The sequence below is a fragment of the Cyprinus carpio genome, chromosome A12 (assembly GCF_018340385.1).
Source record: "Cyprinus carpio isolate SPL01 chromosome A12, ASM1834038v1, whole genome shotgun sequence".
Lineage (NCBI taxonomy): Eukaryota > Metazoa > Chordata > Actinopteri > Cypriniformes > Cyprinidae > Cyprinus > Cyprinus carpio.
This window is the reverse complement of record NC_056583.1, coordinates 19,985,612-20,013,123: the sequence shown is the minus strand read 5'-3', so window position 1 is coordinate 20,013,123 and position 27,512 is coordinate 19,985,612. Positions and strand designations below refer to the sequence as shown.

Below are 27,512 nucleotides of genomic sequence, written 5' to 3'. Positions count from 1 at the left end.
GGGGAACCTCATTCCTCCTTCTGGCATCTTCATGGCGAAAATCTTACTCCACCAGTCAACATCGATTTGTGCATTGTTCTCCTCAAAGCATTTGGCCTGTGTCCCTAGATCTGTATTAATCTGGTAGGCTCGAACCTCTTCATCCAGTTGACCCACTCCTCTGACTTCACTAGCATTTTTGCAAGGCTTGGCCAAGGTGTTGAATGCACTTGGACTGATTCATGGAGAATCATGATGGTGTCGCGCAGATAAAGAGGTGGATGATGTTGTTGTTGGGGGCAAGGTTTTCAGGATGAGATGTTGCTGCCTTTATGTAGCCTTTCTCTTGAGAGAAAGCTGTAGACCTTCTGCACCCAGGGCTTCTTTCTACTCTACCCTTGTTTAAGGCAAAGAAGCCTGAATCTCCCCACAGACAACCTTTGGTCTGTACTGTCAAGGTCTCTCTGGTGACATTAAGCTTCACAAGCCCTTTGCACTCAAAGGAATAGTTTCAGGCTTCATAAATTTTGGAGAGAAGTTCCCTAACCATTAGCAGCATTTCAGCAGGGCATCCCATGAATCATGGGCGTTTTCATGTTGCAACTTTCTTCCAGAACACCCTGAAAAAGTTGGAAGTACACCTGAAAATCACAATAGAACCCGATTAAACATGGGTCTGAATATTTTATTCATTGATTACTAATCACATTCATAGTAATTAATCTACGCTTCTGATATACAACCCTTTAATCTTATTTTTTAGATTTGTTGTTTTGTTTTATTTTCAATCTTATTATTTAAATTGTCTAGTTTTAGTTACATCAGTCCTGCAGTGTTTAATTCTGGTTAATAAGTTCTATAACTACATGTGTACAAATAGTTTATTAGTAGTAGTATTATTTATTAGTAGTATTAACCAAAGTGAGCTGATTAACAGTGATCTAAAAACTGTATTTATGGGTAACCCCTCATATTCCATTTCCAGGATTCCAAGAAAATAAGCATATAAAATATACCATACAGGGATTTCAATAACATCATAAATCTCTGTACTTTCTTAACACTTAAAGTGAATAACAAGTGAACATACCTCGATACAATCATAATGGTGTAGCCTTGTCGACATCTGAAAAAAGCATCCGATGCTTTCTTTCGTTTTTTTGTTGACATCACTTCCGATCCTTGCAGATTTTGCCATTTGCTGTTGCAGACAAATTATCCTGGCCTTCTCATCAGATGTAACTGCATGCTTATCAAGAAGCTGGTTCAGGAGCCATCTGCATCACAAATACATATACACATAGATTACGAGAAGAAAAAATCAACATGCTATGTTCATTGCAATACTTCAACGAGTCATGACATACTTTTTGTTTACAGGTCAGGCCTTCCTTTTCTTTAATATAAAGGTTATTTAATAATTTGCTTGCATCTGGAATAAGCGAGCTTCTATTGTTTTCTAACCTTTAACACGCTTTTTGAGTCCCTATATCTATCACTTTATATTAACCTGATTTGATCACTGCGCCATCTCCACCCTTGGTTTAGATTTGTTATGTAAAAAAATCCCCTAGATTCTGCATCTTTAAGATTATGAATACAAACAAAAAATGTGTGTGTGGTTTCATTAAAAATCCAAAAAAAGGCTACGAATACAGAATTAGATGATCAAAAATAGAAGTACCTGTGTTGTGTTGATCATGAGAAGACAGGACGCTGTAGACGTGCACAGGCAGATGGATCCATAATCTCCCGTATTCTGTTTGCACACATCCAACATTTGCAGGAACCTGCTGCTGATGGGACTATTAGGCTCTTATCTCCAAATGAAGTAAGGACTTAAACTCATAAAAACTTCTTTCTGTTTGGGTGTTTTTTTCAAATGCATAGTATACATTCAGAGCAAAATTGTTCCACACATCCCTGGAAAGTTTAAAAGGCCTTGGCTGCATTCCGAACCATCATGACATGTCTCGCTGAACATCCAGAGTGATGGATTTTTCTCTTCTGACGATGTCTCTACTCACAGACTTTTTCCCTCTCATCACACTGCAGTTTTCCAACAGTAATACCAACAACCTGATTCCAGTTCAGGCTCATAGACTGGAATATCTTTTCATGGTTTGGATTGTTAATGCATCTGCAATATTCGTTTCCTCCTCGAGGCTAGATGCTGGGTTGCCACTTTTCCCACATCTTCATTCATAGTACCAAAAGAACATTCAGAATCTGTCGCATGTTTCCATCGGTTGCCTCATCTACAGTTTAAAAGAAAACAGCTTCGTTTTCAGCTTAGATTACATTCTGATTTCCCAATAAGCCAGAAATGCATGATTGCACAAGTAGGACGGCATGTGCATTAGCCAATAGACATCTTAAGTGCACTCTGGTCTTTGACAACTGATTGCATTAAATAACTAGCGGTTGTGAGACCTGTGAGTGACGACAGGTCATGCTCCGCTATGACAAGACATAATGCGCACTTTACATCCGCACACACGGTCGGCCACATATGCAATGAATCTCCGTTTGGTATCTTGTCGGCACCAGGCAGGGAGCATGTTACGTATGAGCCCAACGGCAGCATTGTGACTAGCTCTGAATTGAATGGCGAGCTAGGCACTTTTTTTGCCATTATTGCCATATTGAATTTCCTGTGGCAACTGTGGCAAAGCACGTACCTGGTTGTTGATTTTTTTTAGCCCCACACTAAAAGCTTGCCATTCTTTTTCTTCCCCAATTTCGCTAAGTGGCCAATCCCATCGCCATTTATTATTTACACTTTTTATCAATCTCCTAACATCGGAGCCTTCCGCATTATACGTGTGTCCTGCTATCTTAAATGTAATTATACCTCGCCGGAGTCCTGACATGTACTTCGCCAAAACTAAACCAAACCCCGGAGTGGATCCATAAGGAGTGATAACAAAACGCTTAAGGTGAAGAGAGGAACGGCATTCGCTCCCCTCCAGGCTTTGATCACATCCCTCCTCATCATGCTGAATACCTTGGCTTTCCTAATTTAAGACCTATTAACTAAAATTAAGAACATTTTATTACCCTATTTTTGAGAAATGTAAGCCTATTATCAGCATTACATTATGAAAAGTGCATTAAAACATTAAGGCCAGCGGAACAGTGTATTGACGGAAAATCCGTCGATGACTTCGCTACAATTACGGAAATCCGTCGATGACTCGCTACAATTAACGGAAATCCGTCGTAACGACGGAGAACTTTAATCCCTGAGAAAGTCACAAAACAATGGAGTCATGCATGCATTTATAGTCATATATAATGTTTTTGATGCAGCGTTTTAGTCAAGTGTTGTGCATATTTAAATCCATTTAAAAGTGGTTTTGAATTAGTTAAACTGAATCATCAAAAGGTTCAATTCAATTCCATCTCTACCTGGAGTTCTTTGCTCTCTGTGAAATGAAAGATGAGTTTTGTGCAGTGGCCTGGAAAACCACAATAACACTTGAACACAGCCAAAGTCTGGCTTCCTTTTATCTTGAAACTTTCTGGCCTAACCATAACCTCTCACTCTGAGAATCTGTGCTCAATGTGGTGATGCCACCATGATGTAAGAGTGTCAGACTGTCACGACTTGTATTCCATTTTCACACACTTGTCTTTTTTTTTTCCGAGATAGATACTGAGAAATACAGAGTGTATGTACAACATTTGAATTTCTGACACACCACTTATTGTTTGTCCTTGATCCGTACAGTGAGATTTGACAAACACCTTCTGTACAACCCACACTTTTCCATTTGCACATAGTATGCATTATATAAATGCTTTAGAGTGAATGCAAAAAACGAAAGAATGCATGACTTGAATTTACTTTGAATTTACCAGCCTGAGACCTTGGCTTAAGTCAAGCTTTTAATTATTTTTTAAATAAATCTCAATCTAACATTCATCCCATCATGGCACTAGAAACACAACTGTTTTCCTCCCTCTAATGTTTCTCACACTCTCATTTTAAAACAAATTTCCTTTTTTCAAAATCCACTGGCCTTTCACCCTGTCTTCATCTGTCATACTGGCCATGATTAAAGCCTCTTACATTAATTAGTCTGTCTTTCAGTCTATGAATGTGTCTGTGTGTACCTGCAGGGATATGAGGGCTGTCACTTTTCCCCTCTCTCATCTTTTCTTTTCTTTTCTTTTATTTTCTCACTTTGATTAATCTTCCAAGAGTGCGACACTGGCTCAGGCATCAGAAACTTGCTGATGCATTGCCTTCTTTTCTTTTCTTTTCTTTTCTTTTCTTTTCTTTTCTTTTCTTTTCTTTTCTTTTCTTTCATAAAATAAACACAACAACAGGTCACGTGGCTCAGCCAATCTTTAGTCAAGGACCGGAATTAGTTTTTATAAGTAGAATTTTACATTTGGTCCCGTCAGCAGAATGCTATGAATGCACAAACACAAATTCAAAAAACGTAAATGGTATTTCTCCACTGCAGCATGACAGAGACACGAGCGCCAGAGTGAGACTCGATCAGCCGGTTCTTCCGTTTCAGAGATCTCAGTGTTTACATCCTCTGATGCAGGCCACTGATCCATCATGGCTCATACTAAAGAAGGATCGCAGCACGAACGGTAAAGTGTGACATTCACATTTTAACTGACACTTAGTGTATACCGGCATTCCTAGACGGATCCGTCCCGTGGGACTTCTGACTTAAGGCCTATTTTTGTCACTCCTCTTTAGCTCGCTTGATCATCCTCCTCTATAAAACAGAAACACAACAAACATGTATCAGTGTTGTTACACGTAGAATTCTATGTTGCTGCATATTTAAGCTTTTCTTTGTGAATAATTTTATTGTTTTGACCTTAATTAATATTTTTCTAGACTCGGGTGATTTCAGCATGGAGAGAATATAATTCCCGGTCTCTTTGTGTATTCACAAGTGTGTGAATATTTACCCTTTATAGCAATAATTGTTAAGAATCACAATCGTATTTGTAATCGCACTACGGTTTTGTTTTTTGATCTAATTTAGAAATTCCTCGCTTTTTATTTGCAGTTTAAAAATCTGTTGGCACTTTTAAGCATGGTGAGGGGCTGCTGAGGTTACATGCAGACCAGCGGTGTCATACAGTTGACTTTATTATTTATTAATTTTGTTAACGTTATATTAGATAGCTCAGGGCAGTGCCCGAGACACTTTACTAAGTCACTGCTAGAAATCAAAAATGGACAATTCGTATATTTTATTTATTTATTGGATGTCTTCATTGCTTATTGTAGAATTATAGTATCTCTCACATCATTATCGGCATCATATATACCTGCAAACACAAAAAAGATAACTTAAAGTAATTTAAAGTAAAATTTTCACATTGTGTAAATATTGCTACACTGTAAAAAAGAAGTAGGCGGTGTTAATAAAGATTTAAGATTCCATCTAATTATTATCCCATTAGTGGACTTTTAGAAGCTTTCAAAGTCCTTTAGAATGTATCATGTGACACATGTGCACATGTATGTGTAATTTCTATTCAATAATTTGTAAAAGTTCTCAAGTATTTTGTGTTCCATATTTCCTGTCTGCGCAACCCGCTTCAGTTTAAGAATTTGCAGTTGTTTATTGTTTATATGCAGATTTTCACGGCTGTGTGCTGGATCGGGAGGAACATTATTTGAAAACTAGCACACTCAGTATAATCTGACCAGCAGAGGTCCCGGCCGTGGCAAACAGGTGAGCCTTTACTACACTGAATAACTGATCTTGACCTATTTAGTATTAGGAAAGGCAAGAGGGGGGGGGGGGGGGGGGGGGGGGGGGGGTTTTCAGAATATGACAATCGAATTGCTTTGGCTAGCGGTTTGTCTAGTGAGGGGGCGTTTAATCCAAAAAACGTTGATTCCTTTACTCTGAATAGCTTCTGTGTAAGGTCTAAACTTGAAACTTGTAAAACAGGAATCGACTCGTTGACCCTCTTGATGTGTTTGAAATCGCTTACTTGTTCACTTCATTTATGATCCCTGTACAGTTACAGTGCATGGCAGCTACAGTACATACAATTATATCAGCAAGGATTTGTGAATTAAATTTGACACATCAACAGAATCAGAGAGATGGAGTTGTTGACAAAATAACTTTGTTAATATGGTTTCACTCACACTCGCTTGTACATTTCATTGTGTCACAGGTGTGCATCGGCCACAAACAGTGACACAACATATAAGAGACTCGAGCTTGATTCACTAGCATCATGTTTATGCTTATTTTCAAAACAATAAGAAATTGGGTGTATAGTAGGCATGTGTTTCTAATAATGATTCCTTTTGAACCCTTGATATGACTTCTTTATGCTACAGCACATTTCCTAGTCCCCTCGGCTGTATGAGGTGTTTAGTCGAATTTGTCACTGAACAAATATAAACAGTTGATGTCTCTGTAATATCTATTTTATATACAGATCGGCGAGTAGTGGCTCTCAAGGTAAATCTATTGGTTCCAAACTCAGTCATTGTCGAACCTGATTACGCTAGTTCAGCCTATTTTAAAGGTGTATTATCTTCATATTATCACACAAGACGTTTGTGTAGGTTTTTTTTTTTTTTTTTTTTGGTGTTCTACAATAAGGAAAATGTGTTTCATACAGAGAAAATCCTCTGAAAATAAGTAAAAGGAATCGCAACATTGAGGAAACGGTCCACAACCCATTTACAGAGTAATACTGATGATTAATGTTCAGATAAATAATTTGTTTTGTTTGATGTGTTTGAGTTTAGTGTAATCTTGCATGAAGATATTTATAATTCTTTTCTTTTTCAATTCCTTTTTACCTGTTTGCAGAGAAGTAAACCTGCCTGTATTATTATAGAAACCAAGTAGGTAAGTGTGCCTTCCCAGGTCTCTCTTTAATTCTTTAATAGCTGTAGTATCAAGTTTTATTAATTAATTTTTTTTTCTCTCAGAATTGTAGTTCTAATTAAAGCTAGTTAGAAATGTGGTGTGCTACGTGATAAATATGAAAGGTGTGAGTTATTTTTCTGTCTCTGCCCACAGATAGGATGTGAAGTGGGTGCGCGAAACAAACATTACAGTGTTGGATATTTTCATCTGTTGTTATTCCTCTTAGAGTTTTGCGTAAATTCAAGACATAATATTTATTAATTTATGTGGTTATTGTATTGATGCATGTTAGGGAGAGACAAAGGTCCCATTTCAGTTGGACGTCAATCCGGAAAAACAGAGGATGTTGTTCAGATGTTAGTTACAGGCTTGTCTCCCCCCAACCCCCGTTTCATTTTCTTTTGTGATTTCTGAATTTTACATTGTGGACTTATCATCTAGGAGGTGTTTTAAATAATTTGGCAGACTTTACAGTTACATTATGAGCAGTAATTGTCTGGATAAGCCGGGGTGACCAGACAGCATATGGGTAGTAAACATGAAAACAATTTCCATTAATAATCATTTGCTTCCTTTTTGAAGCTTTATTGGTGATCTTTAGTTTGATCTGATTTTTCCTGTTATAGGTTGCAGCTATCTTGCAGTCCGGGTTAGCAAGAACATGTTTTGATAAGAACAGAGTAAGAACCATAAAAGTATCATCTTCATGTTGATAATCTCAGCAGGCTGACAATCAAGCATGCAATAGTACATATGACACACGTACATACACTACTGTTCAGGAAGTCTGGGATCAGCTCAATAGTTTTGTTGTTTTGTTTGTTTGTTTTTAATAAGAAAAAATTACATAGTTGTATACACAAGGATGCATTAAATTGATCAAAAGTGAAGCTAAAGCCATATGATGTCACAAACGACTTCGTGAAAAAATGCTGTTTTTGAACTTGTCACTTAAAGCATTTGGATTTCCATAAAAATAATCATGCATTGATAATAATATGTTCTTCAAGTGCTAAATCGCCGCTTATTCTAATGATTCTCCTCAAGGCTCATGTGCCATTAAAGTCTGAAGTAATGGCTGCGCTGAAAATTCATCCTTGCCATTACAGGAATAAAATTACATTTTTATATATACAAAACAGAAAAAGTTTCTTTTCAATTGTAATATCATTCTATTTACCAAATAACTGCGAGCCTCCAGTGAGCATATGAGACTTCTGTCCGAAAAACAAAAAACCAAAAAAACTGATCCTTTTGAACTGGATAGTATATTATTAGTTACAGTCTTCAGATAACAGACCCCAAGCTTCTGTATTTACGTTACGAATTGTTGATCTAGTAGAAAGATGGATATTAAGTACAATGCTTGTTGTGTGGTGTGCAGTTTTCAGCATGTAACAGAAATCCCACACAGGAGTGTGTTCGGCAGAAATGGTTTTGCTCCTTTGGTGACAACGCTGGTCCACATTAATGCATCACTGATTGTAGATCTTTACCTTCCAGCCTAATGCAACAGCTATCCTGTGAGTTTTTGTGCGAGCCATGCTTACTCTTTGGCGTATATACATTTTATTAGACCGTGCAGTTCCTTCACTGGGGGTTCTTATGTGTGTTTTCTGTATTTCTGAAAAGGATTCAGTGGTGCAGATTGGGTTACATAGTGTAAAACGCATCTTACAAACGGAGACATGGGCTGAGGCCTTTGGTGAGTGTTTATGTGATTGTTCTTTCATTTTAATTGTTTCTCTAGTTTTTTGTGTCTGTTATGGTATTTACACACAAAATCAAGGATATTATTTGCAGAGACATGATTCATACGTGGATTAACATGTGTATTTACTGGGTGTGTGTTGTGTGTGTTAAGGGCCTTGAGGGTGTTTGCAACAGAGAATGATCTGTGCTGCGGCGGATATCTTACTGAAGTTCTACAATACTAAAGAAAGAGATGAGCTTTACTACTACTTGCAACCTTTCCTTGGTGGTTTTTTTTGTATGTTTAATAAAGGTTTCACTGGGGAAGTTGTCACATGGGCAGTATTTCTGTAAAATATAGGTGTGTTTAGCAGTAGTATTATGTTGTTTATATATATAAAAATGCACAAGATTATCAATATTTTTGAAAATAGTTGTTGGTTAAACACAGTAGTGAACATTTAACAAAACATGGTTTAATAAAAAAAATGGGTGTAATTTATATAAAATAGTGATTGATTTTTTTGTCACCTTTTCACTATTATTGCTGTTTCATGAATTGTTTTGTTTTGCATCTTAAATTTAGCATGTGCATGTGACACATTTTAAATGAGATTATATTTATATTCCAATGTAGTGATAAAATGGTTTTACTTATATGTTTAGTTTAGTTGTTTTACTTACAGTATATGACATTCCAAAAAAGCGAGTAATAACAGAAATTATTTAGTAGTGTTTTTTTATTTATTTATTTTTTTAAATAGGCAAATAAACCTAAATAAACCTAAACTTAAAATATTTGATGGGGACATCCAGCCTTGTCAGTATTATAACAATATTATCCTGTATATAGATATAAAGGTTTAACTTAAGGTGAATAAAAGCTGTCTACTGCTGGAAAATCAGCTGAAAACTGCTACCTATGGTACTGTAGCTGGTTTTGCTCTGGTACAGCGCTGGCCATCTATGCTTATTAAGCCTGGTCCAAACTACAAAGCTAAACAGTAGCTGTTTGTTTTGTTTTTTCTTTTATATATTTGGAACATTGGGTACTAAAACACCTTTATGGTTGAAAACACTGAGATGTCTTTTGTATGTATTTGGTAGTTTTGGATTACATAAAGTCTGTCACCTCAGACCAACCATTATTTTTTTCTTCTCAAAGTGCACTAAATGTTGACAAACTAGAAAGTACAGTGAACCTTCATTTTTTTGATGATTTTTGACACAACCCCCAACTCAGAAGGTTGGGAGTCAAAGAAAACCCCCCCTCTTTAATTCCTGTTTAGTTTAACTTGTTAGTATGACTTGAACAGAGCCATGAAGTTGGTCTCCAGGAGCAGAAGTGAGGCCCTGTTCTGTCTTCTAACAGACTGACCTTAAAAACATGTAAACAAAACATGCTAAACCAACCAACAACCATGTGCCAAAAAACAGTTCTTCTTGGTTTTTCCAGCAGGGGGTCCAGAAAACAAACTGAGTTTGTAAGTATGTACATTCCAGTTTGAATGCATTTTATTTACTGAAAATCTGTGTGTGGTGATGTAGAGAAAACCATATAGTGGAGGTGCACAACCGCAGAGAGCTACATGCTGCAGTGGCAGAGAGGTCACATCTCCAAACTATCAGTACCTACTTCATCTAAACAATTTAGCAGGACCGCAGTGTGAATGACCTTTCCCAATATCCAGTGTTTCCCCTGGGTCATCAGTGACTACAGCAGCACAGAGGCTGGGTTCAGTCTCTCTCTAGGCACAGCACAGACACAATCCTGAGAACAAAAAAAAAAAAAAAAAAGAACACAAAAAAAAAAAAAATAAATCACACGCATATACAGAAAAAATATATAGGTTTTTTCAGACTTGCTGAACCCTGCTTCAATTTTCGAGATCTCAGTAAACCAATGTGGAGCTTTGAACACAGAAAGACTTGAGAGATTACTGGTTTGAGAAATCTAGTAAATCACAGATAGCCTTTTTATATTCAGATGTTACTTATCATATATCAAAAAATGGTAGGTGTGTATGATTTGTTTTTGTCTTGTGTTTGTGTGTGTGTGTGGCAACAGGAAACGCTACAGACCACAGAGACATGCCTGAGCCTCGGGTTTAGTGTATGGCAGTCATTATTCATCACATGGATATATGGATCTTTTCTACCGTGTAAGAGTTGGTAAGAATCTATTTATCTGTCTCCCTCAGGTCAGTCTCTTTCTCTGCCATTGCTTAAGTTGCTTTTTTTAACCCTTATCATTATCAAAAAATAAATTCCCATTGTCCTTTTGGCTAATTCAAGTTTAAAGTCCTAATTAATTAATTAAAAAGGTTTCAGCATTTATGCTTCGTGTAGCACTAGTCGTCAGACAGAAGTAGTTTTCAAAATGAAGTGTTGAGTTTCATTTTTTAATGGATGACCTCTTGAATACCGATCTGGACAGGTAATGAAAGGATGGTTTTCCTCACATGTGACTTGCAAAAAACTTTGAACACTTTGAAATGTTGCCTTGTAAACGCCAAAATGAAGGAGAGGGAAACACACAACATTATAAATGAATTGTGTCCCTGTTTCAGAACAAGCATGCAATCTGTAGGTTTTGAAAATGCCATTTGTGATAGCTTTAGGACACTGCAGTATTTGATGACATATCTTTTGCCTTCCTGAAGCTCCAGAGCACATGCGTTTGTCCTACAGAATGGACGATTTGATAATGCAGACAGAATGTTCAACAGGTATTTTACACACACCAAACACACCACATACTGAAAAAAATTGTTTACTTTAATGTGCATTTGTGTATACAGTGTTGGGGAGACGTGGAAGAATTGTTTAGAGGGATGGCACGGATTTCAAAGAGGTTGAGTTTTAACGAATGCAGTGTCCCTGACTTCAATCCTATTGCTAATACCATGTGTTTTTAACATACTTCAGTGTGCTGAAATTGAATGTTTTGTGAACCGGTCCAAATGTAGGTCAGTGCAATAAAGTACTTGGTGTGTTTTTTAATCTGTGTATTTACAGCTGATTCCTGAGTTCTATGGAAGTCGTGATGGTAGCTTTCTGAAGAATCTGCTTGGTTTGGAATTTGGGCAGGAGGCAGGGAGGAGGCAGAGTTGAAAAAGTTGAACTTCCTCCTTGGGCATCAGGGGCACATTCTTATTTTATTTCCTTCTCAATTTGGTTCTCTCTAACCTTCAAAAACATGAGAAAAGGGCATGTTTCAATTTAAATTTCATAGAGAGAGAAAAAACGATATATGGATCACGCGCCTGCAATTTAGCCTTTCAACAACAGTGGAAGTTGTGAAATGGTTGGTTCCGCTTGTGTATTGGTCTGTATCAAAATTGTCAAGTTGCAATGAATTGGTAAAATATAAATAAAATTCACACAAAGATGAGTGCATGATTTTCAATTAATGTGTGATGAAAAACAGTTGTGGAAAAAAAATAATGCCCTGCATATGGCAGTTTGCATCAACTTGCTGAAACTCCATCTACCGTAGTGGATCCCAATCCTGGTCTCCTCCGATAACCCCCCAACACTGCTCAGTGTAGGGTGCTTTCACACTAACACTTTTTGGTGGCGCACCCAGGTTTCGATTGATCGTCCGAGTTCGGTTGTTTGGATGATGTGAAACGCTGTCTTTCGAACTCGGGTGCGCAACCCGCAAACCATACCCGAGTACGCTTAAAAGAGTGGTCTGGGTACGGTTCATGTGAACTCCGGTACGTTTTGCTGCTGATGTGAACGCAATCGTACCAAATCGCGGAACAGTGAACCGCTATTATGACGTATTATTTGAATAACCAAATGGTGTGTATTGTGTGTGGTGTTTCACGCACACTTTCCAGATGAGCGTGACTTGGACGCGCTGCAAGCAGGAGAGCTGTATATCTCATTTCTGTTTGCCTTCAGCGTTCTTTAGAGCAGTTGCAGTACATTCGTAAGACAGACGTAAGTGCCTTTATGTATTGAAGCCTTGTAAACAAAACAAACGGTTCAAAAACATAAATATAAAGAAGAATAGTGCAGAGAGCAAGGTGATGCATTTGCTGCCTTGAGCCTGCGCCGTCATTACTAAAGCAATGGGGTAACAACAGCTGCTGGCTTGATAACGCAAATGAAACGCCGGAACGGACTCTAACATATTATAATAATAAACACAGTCCAGATGGGGCATGGGGAGGGGGTATGACAATCGAACTCGGGGTTCGGAGAACCAGGCAAGCGAACCACGTGTGAAAGCACCCTTAGTCTTCCTAATCAAACACGTATGATTGTATTAACTCAACAGGTCATTAGTAAAGACTCCAGTTACACATCTGATGAATGAAAATTTAAAGGTGGCATGTGCAAATAAACATCAGTGTGAGACCAGTTCTGCTTCAGAGCTCTATGTATGAGATCACTCTCTATCTTGGCTTTCACCATAATTTCTTTGTGAATACTTTCAATATGTTGTTTTGCTCACATTTCTCCGTGTGTTGTGTACATATGCATAATCCAGCATGACTTCTTGGAGAAAATGCGTTTAGCACTGGAGAGTCAGTAGTGTCTGAACACCTGCCTGAGTGGATTGATCTGGTTTTTGGCTACAAACAGAGGGGGATGTGAAGCTGTGGCACCGCCCATAATGTAGAAATAGACAAACGCAGATTGGCATCAGTCAAATTAAATAAAAAAAACAGTGTTATAAGTATGAAAGGATTAGTATGTTATTTAATATTATTTTATAATGAGTAAATGCAAATGATGCCTACTATATATTCCGTTTTCCATCCAGTGAACATATGAGGGAGGAGTTTGACTGCGATAGGTAAACTTCATTAAATTAACAATAGTGTCGTCTCTAGTTCAATATAGCTCACTACTTGACTGCCTGAATATCTTTTTGATCCCATTTTGTACAGTATGTGTTTTTATATAGTTAGTGTACATTTTTCAGTGTGTATGTTTCTGTGTTTCTGCAGTATTGAGGACCCAGATCACAAAATAGCCATGCTAACTCAGATTATTGGAGTTTGGACAAACGCCACGCAACTCTTTGTCACACCTCATCTCAGAGGATCACCTCACGCTTCCACAACCTGTCAGCAACCCCAGCCTCCGCAGCAGTGAGCTCTCACCAGGTACAACAGTAAACACACAAGCACTGTATTAGTTGTGTTTGCTTCAGTTTCAGTTTTTCACATTAAAGTATGGAAAAGGCACAGATTGAACAAATAATTCTGCTGAATAATCTTCAGCTGTATGGCTGGCACTGTCACTCCTGTTTTTTCTGGATAACAGGTGGGCCACAGGGGATCAGCACAATATTAGACATTTAACATCTAAAGTCACTATGCAATAATGAGTGTGTGAAGTGTTAGTGAATGTAAAACTTTATGAATGAAATGAGCGCAATCAACCAACCATATTGTCTGATGCCTCTTCGTGCCTCTTTTTAGAAATCAGAGCTTGGCAAGAGCATATAATAAAATAATATGACTATCATAAAGTCTCTACTATTTTAAATGGTCAATGATTTAAAAAACCTTGTACGATATGATACACAAACAAATGGAATAAGCACAGTGCGATCGCCAGATGTCAAAACGTCTGGGTTGCTGTCTCTGCGTGTCTCTCCGTCCCGTCTCTCACAAACCAAACCAACCAGCTGTCTGTTCAAAGAGTCAGGCTCACAAATCAACTTAGATATATATATTTTCTATCTAGTCCTATGCAATTTGTTTCTTTATCTTTTGCTGGTTTGCAGCGCACATTTGTTTAGTGAGGTAAAAAAAAAAAACTTTCGTAATGAAAGTTTGTGCCTTGAATTAATTCAGTCATGTTCAATGATCACTAAATGTTTGTCATGAAATTTCTGTGCTTGTATGATAAAGTATTTTTAGAATTATTAATTTTCATATTTTTAGAACACTGAATAGGCCAAATAGTCGAAACAAATATTTTTCCATACTCGGGGGGGTGGGGGTTGGGGGGGGGGGGGGGGGGGGGGGGGGGGGGGGGGGGGGGGGGGGGGGGGGGGGGGGGGGGGGGGGGGGGGGGGGGGCTGTTCTCATTTTCACATACTTTTCCAGACTTGCAAATTACTTCGGCCTTAAGGAAATTCCACACTTTTCCAAGCTGCGCAGGAACCAGAGAGCCAAGGGAAAGCATGGTTATGTTTACATAAACCTCTAAAATGACTATGCAATAATGAGTGCGTCGGTGAAGTAAATGAGTGTGTAAACTCTATAACTGAAATAAGCGCAAATAAAATAGCAGTGTTGCAGTTTGCCTTTTTCCATGCATTTTCCGGAAATTACTTAAATCAATTTCCATATTTTACAAAACTGCGTAGGAAACCTTACTATTTTAATTAGAAGATATTAAAATACGATTGTTTATCGGATCACACAAGGTCCCCAAGGTCCCCCAAGCTGGGACTCGAACTGCGTCACCCTGAAGCACAACTGCACATCTCGAAGCCACTGCCTATATTATGTTGCATGGTTATTGTATCGGATTGTTATAAGGTGTTTTAGTATAAGTTTTTTTGATGTTATTTATTTTATTATTATACTGTAATTAAAAAAAGTGGTTGATTTTTTTTGCGTTATTTTTTAAGTAGTAGGTAAAAAAGTAGGTTTATTGGTCTTCTCAAGTAACTGTTCATTACAGATACAGATACAAATACAAGTATACTGGCCGCACAACCAGGCCGCTTGTCCCACACCCAAGTGTGCACCGTTGAGCATTGCATTTCTTACTTTTGTTTCAGTCTGACCACTCAGATTTGATTTTGCATAGCTTTTTTGTTGCCAATGTCCTTTTCTCACACTACGTAAAATTTAAACAGGTTATACGTTTGTAGAGAAACATGATGAATTTCTTTGCAGAAACAGGCTTTTATTGTTGGCGACTCTGCAAGTCAAGCAGAAAATAACACAACATAACTGCTGGTCTACACACCTCATTTTGAGTTTTGAGTGACTGAGGACAAAGATGGCAGCACAAGACATTCCAGCTTCCTATGTTCTGCTTCTGCATAAGGCAGAATGTATTCGAGTGTGACAGCAACATGTTGTCATGTTGTACGACAACATCTGTATTTGGGCATACCAACGTCATTGCAAATAGAAACCAATGCAAATATTCAGTTTTAAACAAAAGAGGCGCCACGGGACACAGAAATTGGATCTGAACAATTGCGATACACAGTGTGAAAAGTCAATCACTTAAATCAGATTCCAGTCGGATACACAAATAATCAAGTTTGGACTGACAGTCTGAACAAGACCTAAACTATTCTTTAAACTACTCACTACGAACAAATTTTCCAGCTGTTTATCAGGGAAGGGAAATGGCTCGGTGCTTGTTTTCTCTTTTGTAATCAACAACATTCTTTCCAGGCCTAATGTGCCACTTATCCAACCAAAAAGCGTTCTGTTTCCCCAGCATGCAGAGCTGAATTGAATGGTCCTGTGGATTCAGATAGTTCAGGACATATGCTTTGACCACAATATAATTGTAGATTTTTCGCCTCAATGGGAAAGAGCACATGTTGTTTTGCTATTGTACTGTACAAATTATACTCTTGATTTTGTTTTTATAAGAGGTGTTGCGGTAATTTTCATATTTTAAAAATTAAGAATCAATATTTGCCATTATACTACACATGATCCTGTCATACTAATGCAAGATGCTGAACCAAAACATTTGAACAATTTAAAGTGTTACATAGCCATTGAATCATCATTAGACATAGTGCTGACAACAATGAAACAACTTGGGAGAGAATTGTCAGGAGAATTAGCCTATATATTTGCACACAGTAGCACAATAATATACAAACCCCGATTCCAAAAAAGTTGGGACACTGTACAAATGTGAAATAAAAACAGAATGCAATAATGTGGAAGTTTCAGATTTCAATATTTTATCAGAATACACTAATAGATGACATATCAAATGTTTTAACTGAGAAAATGTATCATTTTAAGGGAAACATAAGTTGATTTTAAATTTCATGGCATCAACACATCTCAAAAAAGTTGGGACAAGGGCCATGTTTGCCACTGTGTGGCATACCCTCTTCATTTTATAACAGTCTGTAAACGTCTGGGGACTGAGGAGAAAAGTTGCTCAAGTTTAGGAATAGGAATGCTTTTTGTCCCATTCTTGTCTAATACAGGCCTCTAGTTGCTAACTGTCTTAGGTCTCCTTTGTTGCATCTTCCTCTTTATGATGCGCCAAATGTTTTTTGCTATGGGTGAAAGATCTGGACTGCAGTCTGGCCATTTCAGTACCCGGATCCTTCTTCTACGCAGCCATGATGTTGTAATTGATGCAGTATGTGGTCTGGCATTGTCATGTTGGGCCATGACAAGGTCTTCCCTGAAAGAGACGACCGTCTGGATGGGAGCATATGTTGTTTCTAGAACTTGGATATACCTTTCAGCATTGATGGTTGCCTTTCAAGATGTGTAAGCTGCCCGATGCCACACGTACGTTACTCATTGCAACCCCATACCATCAGAGACGCAGGCTTCTGAACTGAGCGCTGATAACAACTTGGCTTGTCTTTGTCCTCTTTAGTCCGGATGACGTGGCATCCCAGTTTTCCAAAAAGAACTTCAAATTTTGATTCGTCTGACCACAGAACAGTGTTTCCACTTTGCCACAGTCCATTTTAAATGAGCCTGGGCCCAGAGGAAAACGCCTGCGCTTCGGGATCATGTTTAGATATGGCTTCTTTTTTGACCTATAGAGTTTTAGCACGGCCGCAATGGCGAATGGCACGGGATTGTGTTTCACCGACAATGTTTTCTGGAAGTATTCCTGAGCCATGTTGTGATTTTCCATTACAGTAGCATTCCTGATGTGATGCAGTGCCATCTAAGGGCCCGAAGATCACCGGCATCCAGTATGGTTTTTCCTGCCTTGATCCTTACGCACAGAGATTGTTTCCAGATTCTCTGAATCTTTGGATGATATTATGCACGTGTTGATGATGATAAACTTCAAACTCTTTGCAATTTGTCTCTGAGAAACAAAAAACCCTTTCTGATATTGCTCCACTATTTTTTTGCCGCAGCATTGGGGGAATTGGTGATCCTCTGCCCATCTTGACTTCTGGGAGACACTGCCGCCCTGCAGAGGCTCTTTTTATACCCACATCATGTTGCCAATTGACCTAATAAGTTGCAAATGGTCCCTGCAGCTGTTCCTTATATGTACATGTTAACTTTTCCGGCCGATTAGTGCTACCTGTCCCCAACTTTGTTTGGAATGTGTAGCTCTCTATGAAATCCAAAATGAGTCAATATTTGGCATGACATTTCAAAATGTCTCACTTTCAAAATCTGATATGTTATCTATATTCTATTGTGAATAAAATATAAGTTTATGAGATTGTAAATTATTCCATTCCTTTTTTACTCACAATTTGTGCAGTGTCCCTTCTTTTTTTTGGAAACAGGTTTGTACAAGGATTGCCAAATCATTGTTTTAAGTAAACATAACAATACAAAAATTTAAAAAGAAGGGACTCATAAGAAAAAAAAGCAGAAGAAAAATGCCAAGCAAGTGTCCAATCATAGAAGTGGGAATTTATATTAAATCTTAAAACTCCCACTGCTGTCACTAAATTTATCCCTTAGAACTCAAATTTTGATAATCAAAATGACATTTAAACTTTTTTTTTCCCCTCATGAAATTATTTTTTTATATGCCTCAAAATGGCTTGAAATATAACTCTACACCCTGACCTCTTTCAGTATATGTGGATCCATGACTATGCAAATTAGAGAACGACTAAAAATGTCATTTTCTTTTGTAAATTGTGTCAATTTTTGATGTTAAATTCCTACTATAAGTGCAACTCAGAAAACATTATAAAATAATGTAATTCATGACCCCTTTAAATTCGCAATAAACCAGACTGCCACATTTTCCAGAAGGATGGCCTCACAGTATTTGATGGATGTTTTGTGTAGTGTCTCCTAGTATGGAGTCATTTGAGGACCTGACTGAGGAGAGTAAGAAAATGGCCTGGAGCAACAGTGAACAAACTTGCATTGCAGTCTTGCCACAAAATACACAAAGAGTGAGTATCTGTTGAGTACCTTATCTGTGTAATTGCTTATTTGAAAGCAAAGATTAGTATTGGGTTTTTAAATCTACTTTTGACCCTATTATTTTTGGGTTCTGCAGAGCAGTAACAGGCATTGCTGTGACCCTTGGTGGGGATTCCATCTTCTCAACTTCTCAAGGTTAAGGACTTCATCAGTTATTTAGTCTCATTAGTCACGATGACAGATTTCCATAAATTAGCTGAGATTGATTTCTCAGAACTTGAATGATCACTTCTCACAGGAGAGTGTTAGTTAACATGGCCTTTATTCTCACATAGAGCTCTACACTGAAGATGTTCTCAAAAGAAAATGGACATGGCAAAGAAGTGTGTCCTTCTCGAACATGGTAAGCTTTCTAGAAATTTTACTGTAGTAAACCAGAGTCCCAAAAAGGTACAAACAAATTAAACAATAGTTTTTAAACTGATATAGTTAATGTTAACAAATGAAAACCTTATTGTAAAGTATTACCAGAGTTTTTATATATCATTCTCTCTCTTTGTGAATGAATAGAGTGAATAGATTTTTGAGTGCAACCTGGATGCACCAGTGAATGGTGGGATTTTTTGGTAATAAAATGATTGTACCAGAAGAATAGTGTGAGGAAAATTATGTCTGGTCATTTGGTATCATCCCAGTGAGGATTTTATGATGTGTTTTACACATAAAATAAAAGACGTACAAAATGTCCAGGGGTGGTGGGCCCCCAGGACTGAATACCACTGCTCTAATTTGATTGGCCAAGAAGTAATCTAAGAATGCTTTTAGTTTAGTTTAACTTCATTGGGACGTTTTGCTGTCTGTAACATATTACTTGTCTGTTTTTGTATACCATGGCCAGGTTAGATAAAAGCTTATATTACCTCTAAATAATATACATATATATTTTTTTTTTTTCTCAAATGACCCTTAAGGCACTGTCCTCCTGTTTGATGCTGCCTGACGATAAGATCGTTGTGTGCTCCTCCTGGGACAACAATGTGTAAGCATTTATATAGTAACCACAATCATATCCCTATAAATCTTGTCATCAATTGAGCACATTTCTAAATTTCTTTCATTTTATCACTCTTCCTCCCCTTTTTTCTGTTCATCTACTCTTCAAATCATTTCTTGTTCCCTGTAGATATATTTTATTCAATAGCATATGAAGAAGAAGACAAGACACGTTGATGGGTCATGATGATGCAGTTAGTCATATTTGCTGGAGGGATGACAAACTTTACACAGCATCTTGGGATTCTACTGTGAAGGTAATTCTCAATCAGCCCAGCCAGTTCACTTTCTTGCAAAACATTTAGGGATGGATAAAATCTGAACTTAGTTTTAACTCTATGAGCAAAAGCTGAATGGTACTTCAAAACATATTTTTTTTTATATGTAAATCTCCCCTACTGTTTTCAATTGACTTCCTACTTTCTCTGTTTTACTTGAACAGATTTGGAAATGTGTAAGCAGATGACATCTCAAGTACAAAAAAAGGACTCAATTTGACCTGCTTGCTGAATTTGAACAATGAGGCCGGGGTTGGTGCTTTCTTCCTTTTTTTTTTTAAGATAATTTCTTGACAGATCGTAGGCAAGGCAGATGTACAATGTTTATGTCAGACTGTACAACAAATTGTAACAGAGACATCTAGCCAGCGATGCACAGTTGACTAAAGCCAGTCATAAAAACAGTGCAAACTGGAATAGAAGGGTTATCAATATTATTAAAGTTCTCTAAATAACTTTATTCACGCTCCAAAACGATTTTCATATTGTTGCCTAATTTAAGTGATCACTCAGTAGTTTGCTAGTTTAGGTTGGACCAGATTTTGGTTAGTTATTGCAATAAATTTAACTAAAATGTTTGATTTATATTTCCTTACATTATAAGAGTAATTGGTTGTGCTTGACAAAGTTCAGTATGTAAAGAAACTGATTTTAAACAGATTTTTTTGCTTGTCTTCCCACCATGCTACACAAAGGTGTCTAAATGATGTCCATGCCACAATTTTAAAAGAGTTTAGTTTTTTAAATAGTGCAGGTACTTTAGGGTTAACAAGAGATTAAATCTAAACATATAAAACGTCATTAATAATTTTTATCCATAGTTTAATTGAGTGTCAGTTGTAGCAGATTTTAATCCTCTTCTGTTATATAATTCTTGATCTTATGGTTGAATTTTGGCATATATAATAGTTATTTCACTAAAGAACATGCAGAGTTGTGCAATGTGTACATTTATGTGTGCACTGATGCTATTTGTGACATATTGAAGAGAAAGTGCTTTTTATATTATTTTGTCTAAAATTTTTAACATTTATTCTAATTTGTATATTGTATATACATAGTTTTTACAGGTTAATACTTTAGATCTCAGCCCAGCTGGCACACTTTTGGCAACGGGGTACTAAAGAAGGAACACTCACTCTTTGGGACATTTGCCAACCCTCTCCCACTAAAACCAGCTGACCTGCCATTCTGGAAAGATTCATCAGGTGGCCTTCAGTCCTGGTGAGTGTGTGTAATGCATGTTTACGTTAGAAAATGTATCAAGATCTCTGTGACTTTTTGTTGTTGTTTTGAAGAGTCATTTTATACAATTTTGTTTATGTGTTCAGACAGCAGACATATACTGAGTTTTGGGGAGGATTCGTGTTTTGGCGGTTACAGATGTGCAGACAGGCATGCTCATCGCTACTGTACATGCAGAGCTAGAGCAGAGGTGACCAGAACACACACAGTATATATACTGCACAGTGTTTCATGTTAAGGAGCTGTATATATCAATTGCAGAGAACTTCCTATATTTCTAAGCCAAAGATCACTTTCCTTCTTTTAGGTGTCTCTGCTGGGATGGTAACACTGTGTTGTCTGGAGGTATGTCAGGAGATCTCCGTGTATGGGACCTCCTTAGCAGTAAAGTCATCCACAAGATACTGCTGCTCAACTCAGGTAAACAACACACAGTGAGCAGAGTGAGTCTTACCAGGGTTCAATTCCCAAAAGCAGCGTTAGTCAATTATGGTAATTTCTGTCGAACTCTGTTAGTAATGATGGAACTTGCGACCATAGTTGCTTTTGGGAAACACACCCCTGGTAAGGACGGAACTTGCGACCATAGTTGCTTTTGGGAAACAAGGCTTAGTCTTCCTGCATCCTCAACTGAAATGGAGTTACTTTAGTGATTTTAAATATAGCAGAAAACCACGCAGATTGCACTCTTCGTCTGAGGTGTACAGGATTATTGACTTAAAACACATTCCAGTTGTGTTGGATTATTTAGTATATTGCAAAGCAAACAGTGTGAAACTCTGACTAATACATAGCACAACAAATATTGACTAAAATAGTACCATTTTGTTTTATGAAAAATCCTCTCTCGCAGCGTTCTCTTAATTGTTCCTGCCGCCATTTTGGATTTTTTTTTCTTCTTCAGTGACTTGGGGAAACTGGGATTGCCTTGTCCTAATTTAAGGATAGTGGGCTTGGAATTTAGTCCAAAGGCATAATATTTTTGTTTACCTCATTTTGTTACTCAAGATATTTAGCATAGTCTTAGTATATATGTAGCACTCTGTTTACCGAAATCTGAAATGTTTCCCTACACAGTGCTTCATATTAACCTGACTGTGGTCTCTTTAATGCAGGTGCAGATCACACGTGTATCAGTTGGATGAATGAACAATGCAGTAGTATCATCACAGGTGGTGTGTGGACAAACAGATCATTCTTTGGAAACCAGAGTATTAATAGTAACACTTCAATAATGATCGATAAAACAATTCAGCAGTATTTTCCAGACCATTCAGACCAAGATCCATTTTCACCATGTGATTTCATGGGACAATTTGAACAGTACAATGAACAGACAATTTGAACAGAACAATCCTCTAAAATAGAAATCTAGACAATGCATTTATATAATACCTGTAAGCACAATTTTACACTATTATTTAGCTTTTTCTTCTTCTTCTTTTTTTTTCTTTTTTCAAGGATCTGAAGAACTAAAGCTAGCTCTGTTTGTTAACTTGAATGTTCCAAACATTCCAAAAATGGACTGTTCTATTTGGCTCAGTGATTTTTTTTCTCCTTCTTTTCTTCTACATGTTTAACATTTGCTGTGTCAAATCTCTTTCAAAACATGCATAAAAACAGCACACAATCATATGATTTTATAAAAGGACAATCAGTATTATGATTGCCATTAATATTGCTTCTTTGGATAAATGTAATCTCATTAAAATTATAATACATCATGCTCACAAAATGTAAAAGTTCTGAGATTAGCTCTTGACACCTTTATTATAGGTGACTGTTGGAAGGGTTCATATGTATTAAGTAGTTATATAATATGTTTGATCATCACTGAAGGTTTGCTGCAGTCTTTTTTAAGCGCTAAATATTTGATGGGATTTATTTTTTTTTTTTAATGGCTTGTGCCTTAGGTTTTAATCATTTGAACAGTGAGCATTACTATTTTAATGCCCACATCTTTTTAATATGCTTGCATGTTCAGCTAAAATATATACAGGGAAGAAATTGATAACATACAAGTATGTACAGTATGACAAATATTTAAATGAAAGAGTAAAACATTCTGCAGTATATAAAAAAAACGATAGCGTTGGTTCTAACAGGTTATGCTTGCATTTGTGTATATAGAAATATTATATTTCATATACACTTAATTATTATGGTTACAAGAATGGCTTTTGGAAAAAATGTTCTTCGCATGAAGAACATTTTGTTCTGTATTTAAAAAAAAAGTAGAGGAATATAGGCAGTATTTAGGTTAAGTAAAAAATTATGCCATATTCTAGATAAACCCTCAATGTAGTTTACAAGTTATTAAAGTGCTAGTGCTCTCAAAAATGAAACCGTCATCCCCGCATGGTGTTCCAAAACCTGTATGACTTTCTTCCTTCTTTCTAACCGCAAAAGAATGATATTTGTGATTAAAATGTCACTTCTCTTTTTCATGCATACTATACAATGAAATTCGGATGACTCTAGTATTATATAAAATAAGAAAGAAATGCATAAATGCATACCAGGTCTCAAGGAAGCCATGAGGGTGAACTAACTAGTGAAACAAAAGGTGCATTTGTACTATGTGGACTACGTTTTAGGTATATTAGAGTTTATGTCATAGATACATATTTTCTGTTCTGTATGTTTGGGTTTTAATGTTTGTTGGAATGTAATGTTTGGTTGTTGGTGTTGGTTGTTATTCGCTTTTACATTTTATTGCAGGGGGAAGCGGAAAACGTGCTGGGAATAACGCAAAATGTCTGCAAATGATGCACAATGTATTCTTCCCCCCCTCTCTCTCTTTCGCACTCTCTCTCCGTCCCTCGCTCTCTCTGTCTCTCTCTCAGTTTAGTTAAGAGTGGACTAGTTATTTTTTTTTAAAAAACGTGTTCTCTTTGGTGTTTTTGTAAACCTGTATAAAATACGCCAATATGGCGCTTCAAACTATTCGTAGTCTGATGTATTTGTATGCCATTGTTTAAAAACGACTTCCATTTGGTGTGTTCATTTATCTAGGTATTTGAAGCTTTTTAAGGAATTTGGACACGTGGTGTCAGGTTTCAAGCCACATTGGAAGGGTTTTTCCCGAGCATCAAATGAACCTGACCATTAGGTCCAGCCAATCTCTGTTGGGTTCAAGAACTTTCCCTCATGCCACTCTCCAAAACGTTAGGGGTGGGTTTCCCGGCCAGGGTTTAAATAAAGACATGAGTAGGCTTAAATACAGAATCAGTTCATCTAGGTTTAAAAATGTCTTTTTGAAACACAGATTAAGATCACGTTACTAACTCCGGGACTATGGAATCCTGAACTAATGAAACTGCCTTATATTTAAAACCTCAATGTCCTAGAATCTTAATTATTCGCCCAACAACCTAGGTTGCCTCGAAAACAGGAATGAACATTGAAAGACGCTTCATATTGTATGGAACTGAGAAGAAAATCCAAGGAAACCAATAGTCAAAGTAAACTGCACACATAAGGATCGGTTTGCAATAACAGAAAAGAATCATGTCTAGTAAATCTCTTTGTAATTAATTAATTGCATAAATTCTTGCAATCAGCTGTTGTTGTCAGTTTTGCATCTTTTTTAGTTTTTTATTTAGTAAGTTGTACCTAAAGTATACTGTTTTGTAGCGAGAGCGAGAGAGAGTCATGGTCAGAATTATTTTGGCTCCCTCACGAGAAACTATGATCCCAGGAGGTTATGAGAAGGAAATCCGTATTGTTTATCCTTTTGACTCATTTTTCAATAAATAAATCAAATACATTACAAAAATACTTTTTAAAAAAGCACAAAAATCTACTTTTCAACAAAATCACATTTATGAATTTTTTTCCCTAATGCGCATTGGCCACAAATATTTGGTTGTCCTAGAAATTATTATGAGTAAAATTTCTAAAGATCTACATTCCCCATTCATAGTTCAGTTTGTTAGACTAGGACACTGGAATTATCCCGCCATGACTTCCTGTTTCACAAGAATGTAAATATGAGGGAACAACAGGAACACAAGGGTCCATTCCCCTTATCATCCATATCAAAATGAGAAAACAAAACAAAAAATAGTTTTTCTGTCATGACATCTCTTCGAGGGCTTTGGCATGGTAATGTACCGTACATGACAATGTATATGTATCTGGTGTTGGCAGAATAGATCTGGCTATTACATCTGCCAGTACATCTACAATAGTGCTGCTGTGGGCAATGTAAGAAATGCTATCTGCGCTGCAAAATATACATACATGAATAACCCCATCAACATACAATGAATCACCTTGTAGCAGATCTATACCGGTGGAGCTGGGGAAGGGGGAGTGGAGGTTTTCTGACACAAGCTTGCACTGCAACGGCAAGCTTGAGTCATATATTTGAATGTGTGAGCAGCCGAGCTCATTGACTACCACTACAGGAGACACCCAGTCCAGCGGTGCCATGGTGATAATGATGTTCATACTTCAGATTGGGTTAAGACCTACGGACTGCTATCAGAGTTTCATGCCAGAACTCTGTATTTCTGATGTGCAGCAAAAGATTGTTAAAGGGGTCTTGGGAATGCATTTCATTTGAGCGTTTTCCCTTATTCTTGGTGGCGTGTTTACAAGCTGGCGGATGTTCGTGAATAGATAAGATCCCTAAAGTTGCAAAGAGTAACTAAGTCTCAATACCCAAAGAGCCGATATTCTTTATAAAAGTTAAGACTCCATCCACGACCCCCCCCTAAAATGCGTACACACCCCCACATGTCTACATCACTGTGTGGGAAGATTGCATAACACCGCCCAAATGTTTACACCAGAGAGAAAGAAGGCGTAACGTTGATTCTCAGCTGTAGTATTTGTTGTCGATGCTGCCATGTCCATTGGTGAGACGCTGTGTTTCGTTGTGAAAGTGAAACTACTTTTTGTTGGCCTTACTAAAAGAGGAACACAACCTCGAAGATCAATGTTTAAGTTGTATCTACAACACTTGTTCCAGAACAGTTTCAAAAAACCAAAATGATCAGATGTTTGGCCTGCATTTTCCAGATGATGAGGACTGTTATCCTGGGAGAGGAATCACTTACAATTGTTTTAACAAATAAATGCTGACTTACAGCGTACAAGTATGTTTTCATAGTTTCAAGAATTTGCCTACTGCATGAGATCGTCAAACGCAACGTTTTGGACCAGTGTAGTAGAGCTGACGGGGCTGTTTGTTTTGGTTTCTTCTCAGATCGACAAATTGCATACCTGGGTTTTTTATGTTCTTCCGCCCGATGCGCAACCGGTACAGAGAGGCTTACAAAAGACATTATAAGTCAATTATAATCCGTAATTATGGTACCCACTGGATGACAAAAAATTGTCTTCATTTGATTATGAGGTTGTATTGGGTTTTAGTCATTTGTCACCACTGTGGCCCCAGTGTCGACAGAGGGGCGTAACAATTGTCCTGTCAAACAACGCCTTTGAGGTATGTGGCCATCACAATGCAGTGGATAGCTGGCCCACAATCAGCAGACACTTCGCTTTTCAAGAATGATAAGCTGCTTTGTAAAATGGAATGTTCAGAAAGGGGGGCCAATAGAGGATAACAATAATGTAGAGCAGGGTTCCTTAATCTTGCCCTTTAGTGCCAATGCACTGCAGAGTTGCCCTCAACCCTGATCAAACTCACCTACCTGTTAATTTGGTAATGATCCTGAAGACATTGACCAGCATGCTCAGGTGTGTTGGGTTAGAGCTTAACTCTGCAGGAAAGTGGATCTCGTGGGCCAGATTTGAGGATCCCTGATGTGAAGTATGTGGAAAATAATGTTATTTTTTAACCTTAAGCCGCATAAACACATTTCATTACTCCAAATACAAAAAATAATGTTCTTTTTCAGTAACATCATATGACCCCATTAAGCTTCTCAAAATATGAAGTCAAGAAAATAGCACAAAAATTAAAAAAAAAAAAAAATTAAGATAAGAGCTAAAACATAGAACATTTCCATTTCCACCATTAGGACAATAATTAAGGAGTTCCAATCAACAGGAAGTGTTACAAGTCTGCCTACAATATATTTGTCTGTCTATACTGTCTTAATGCAACCCATTTCCCTGACCTGAACCCTATAAAAAAACTAAGAGAGAGAGAGTATCAACATGGAGCCTGGGTTCTGAAGGGTCTGGAGTGATTCTGTATGAAGGACTGGTCTCTGATCTCTCGTCAGGTGTTCTCCAAACTCATCATTATTTATTACATAAACATAAACTCATCATTACATAAACTCATTTTATTTATTTTTAATAAAGGATCAATTTAAATATTTTTTTTTCCACAGGCTTCTTTGTTCATA

General features: G+C 37.3%; 1 pseudogene; it reads left to right on the top strand.

The window, feature by feature from the left end:
- Positions 1–1,992: 1,992 nt before the first annotated feature.
- On the top strand, positions 1,993–22,438 carry LOC122147061 (annotated as a pseudogene).
- The last annotated feature ends 5,074 nt before the right edge of the window (positions 22,439–27,512 follow it).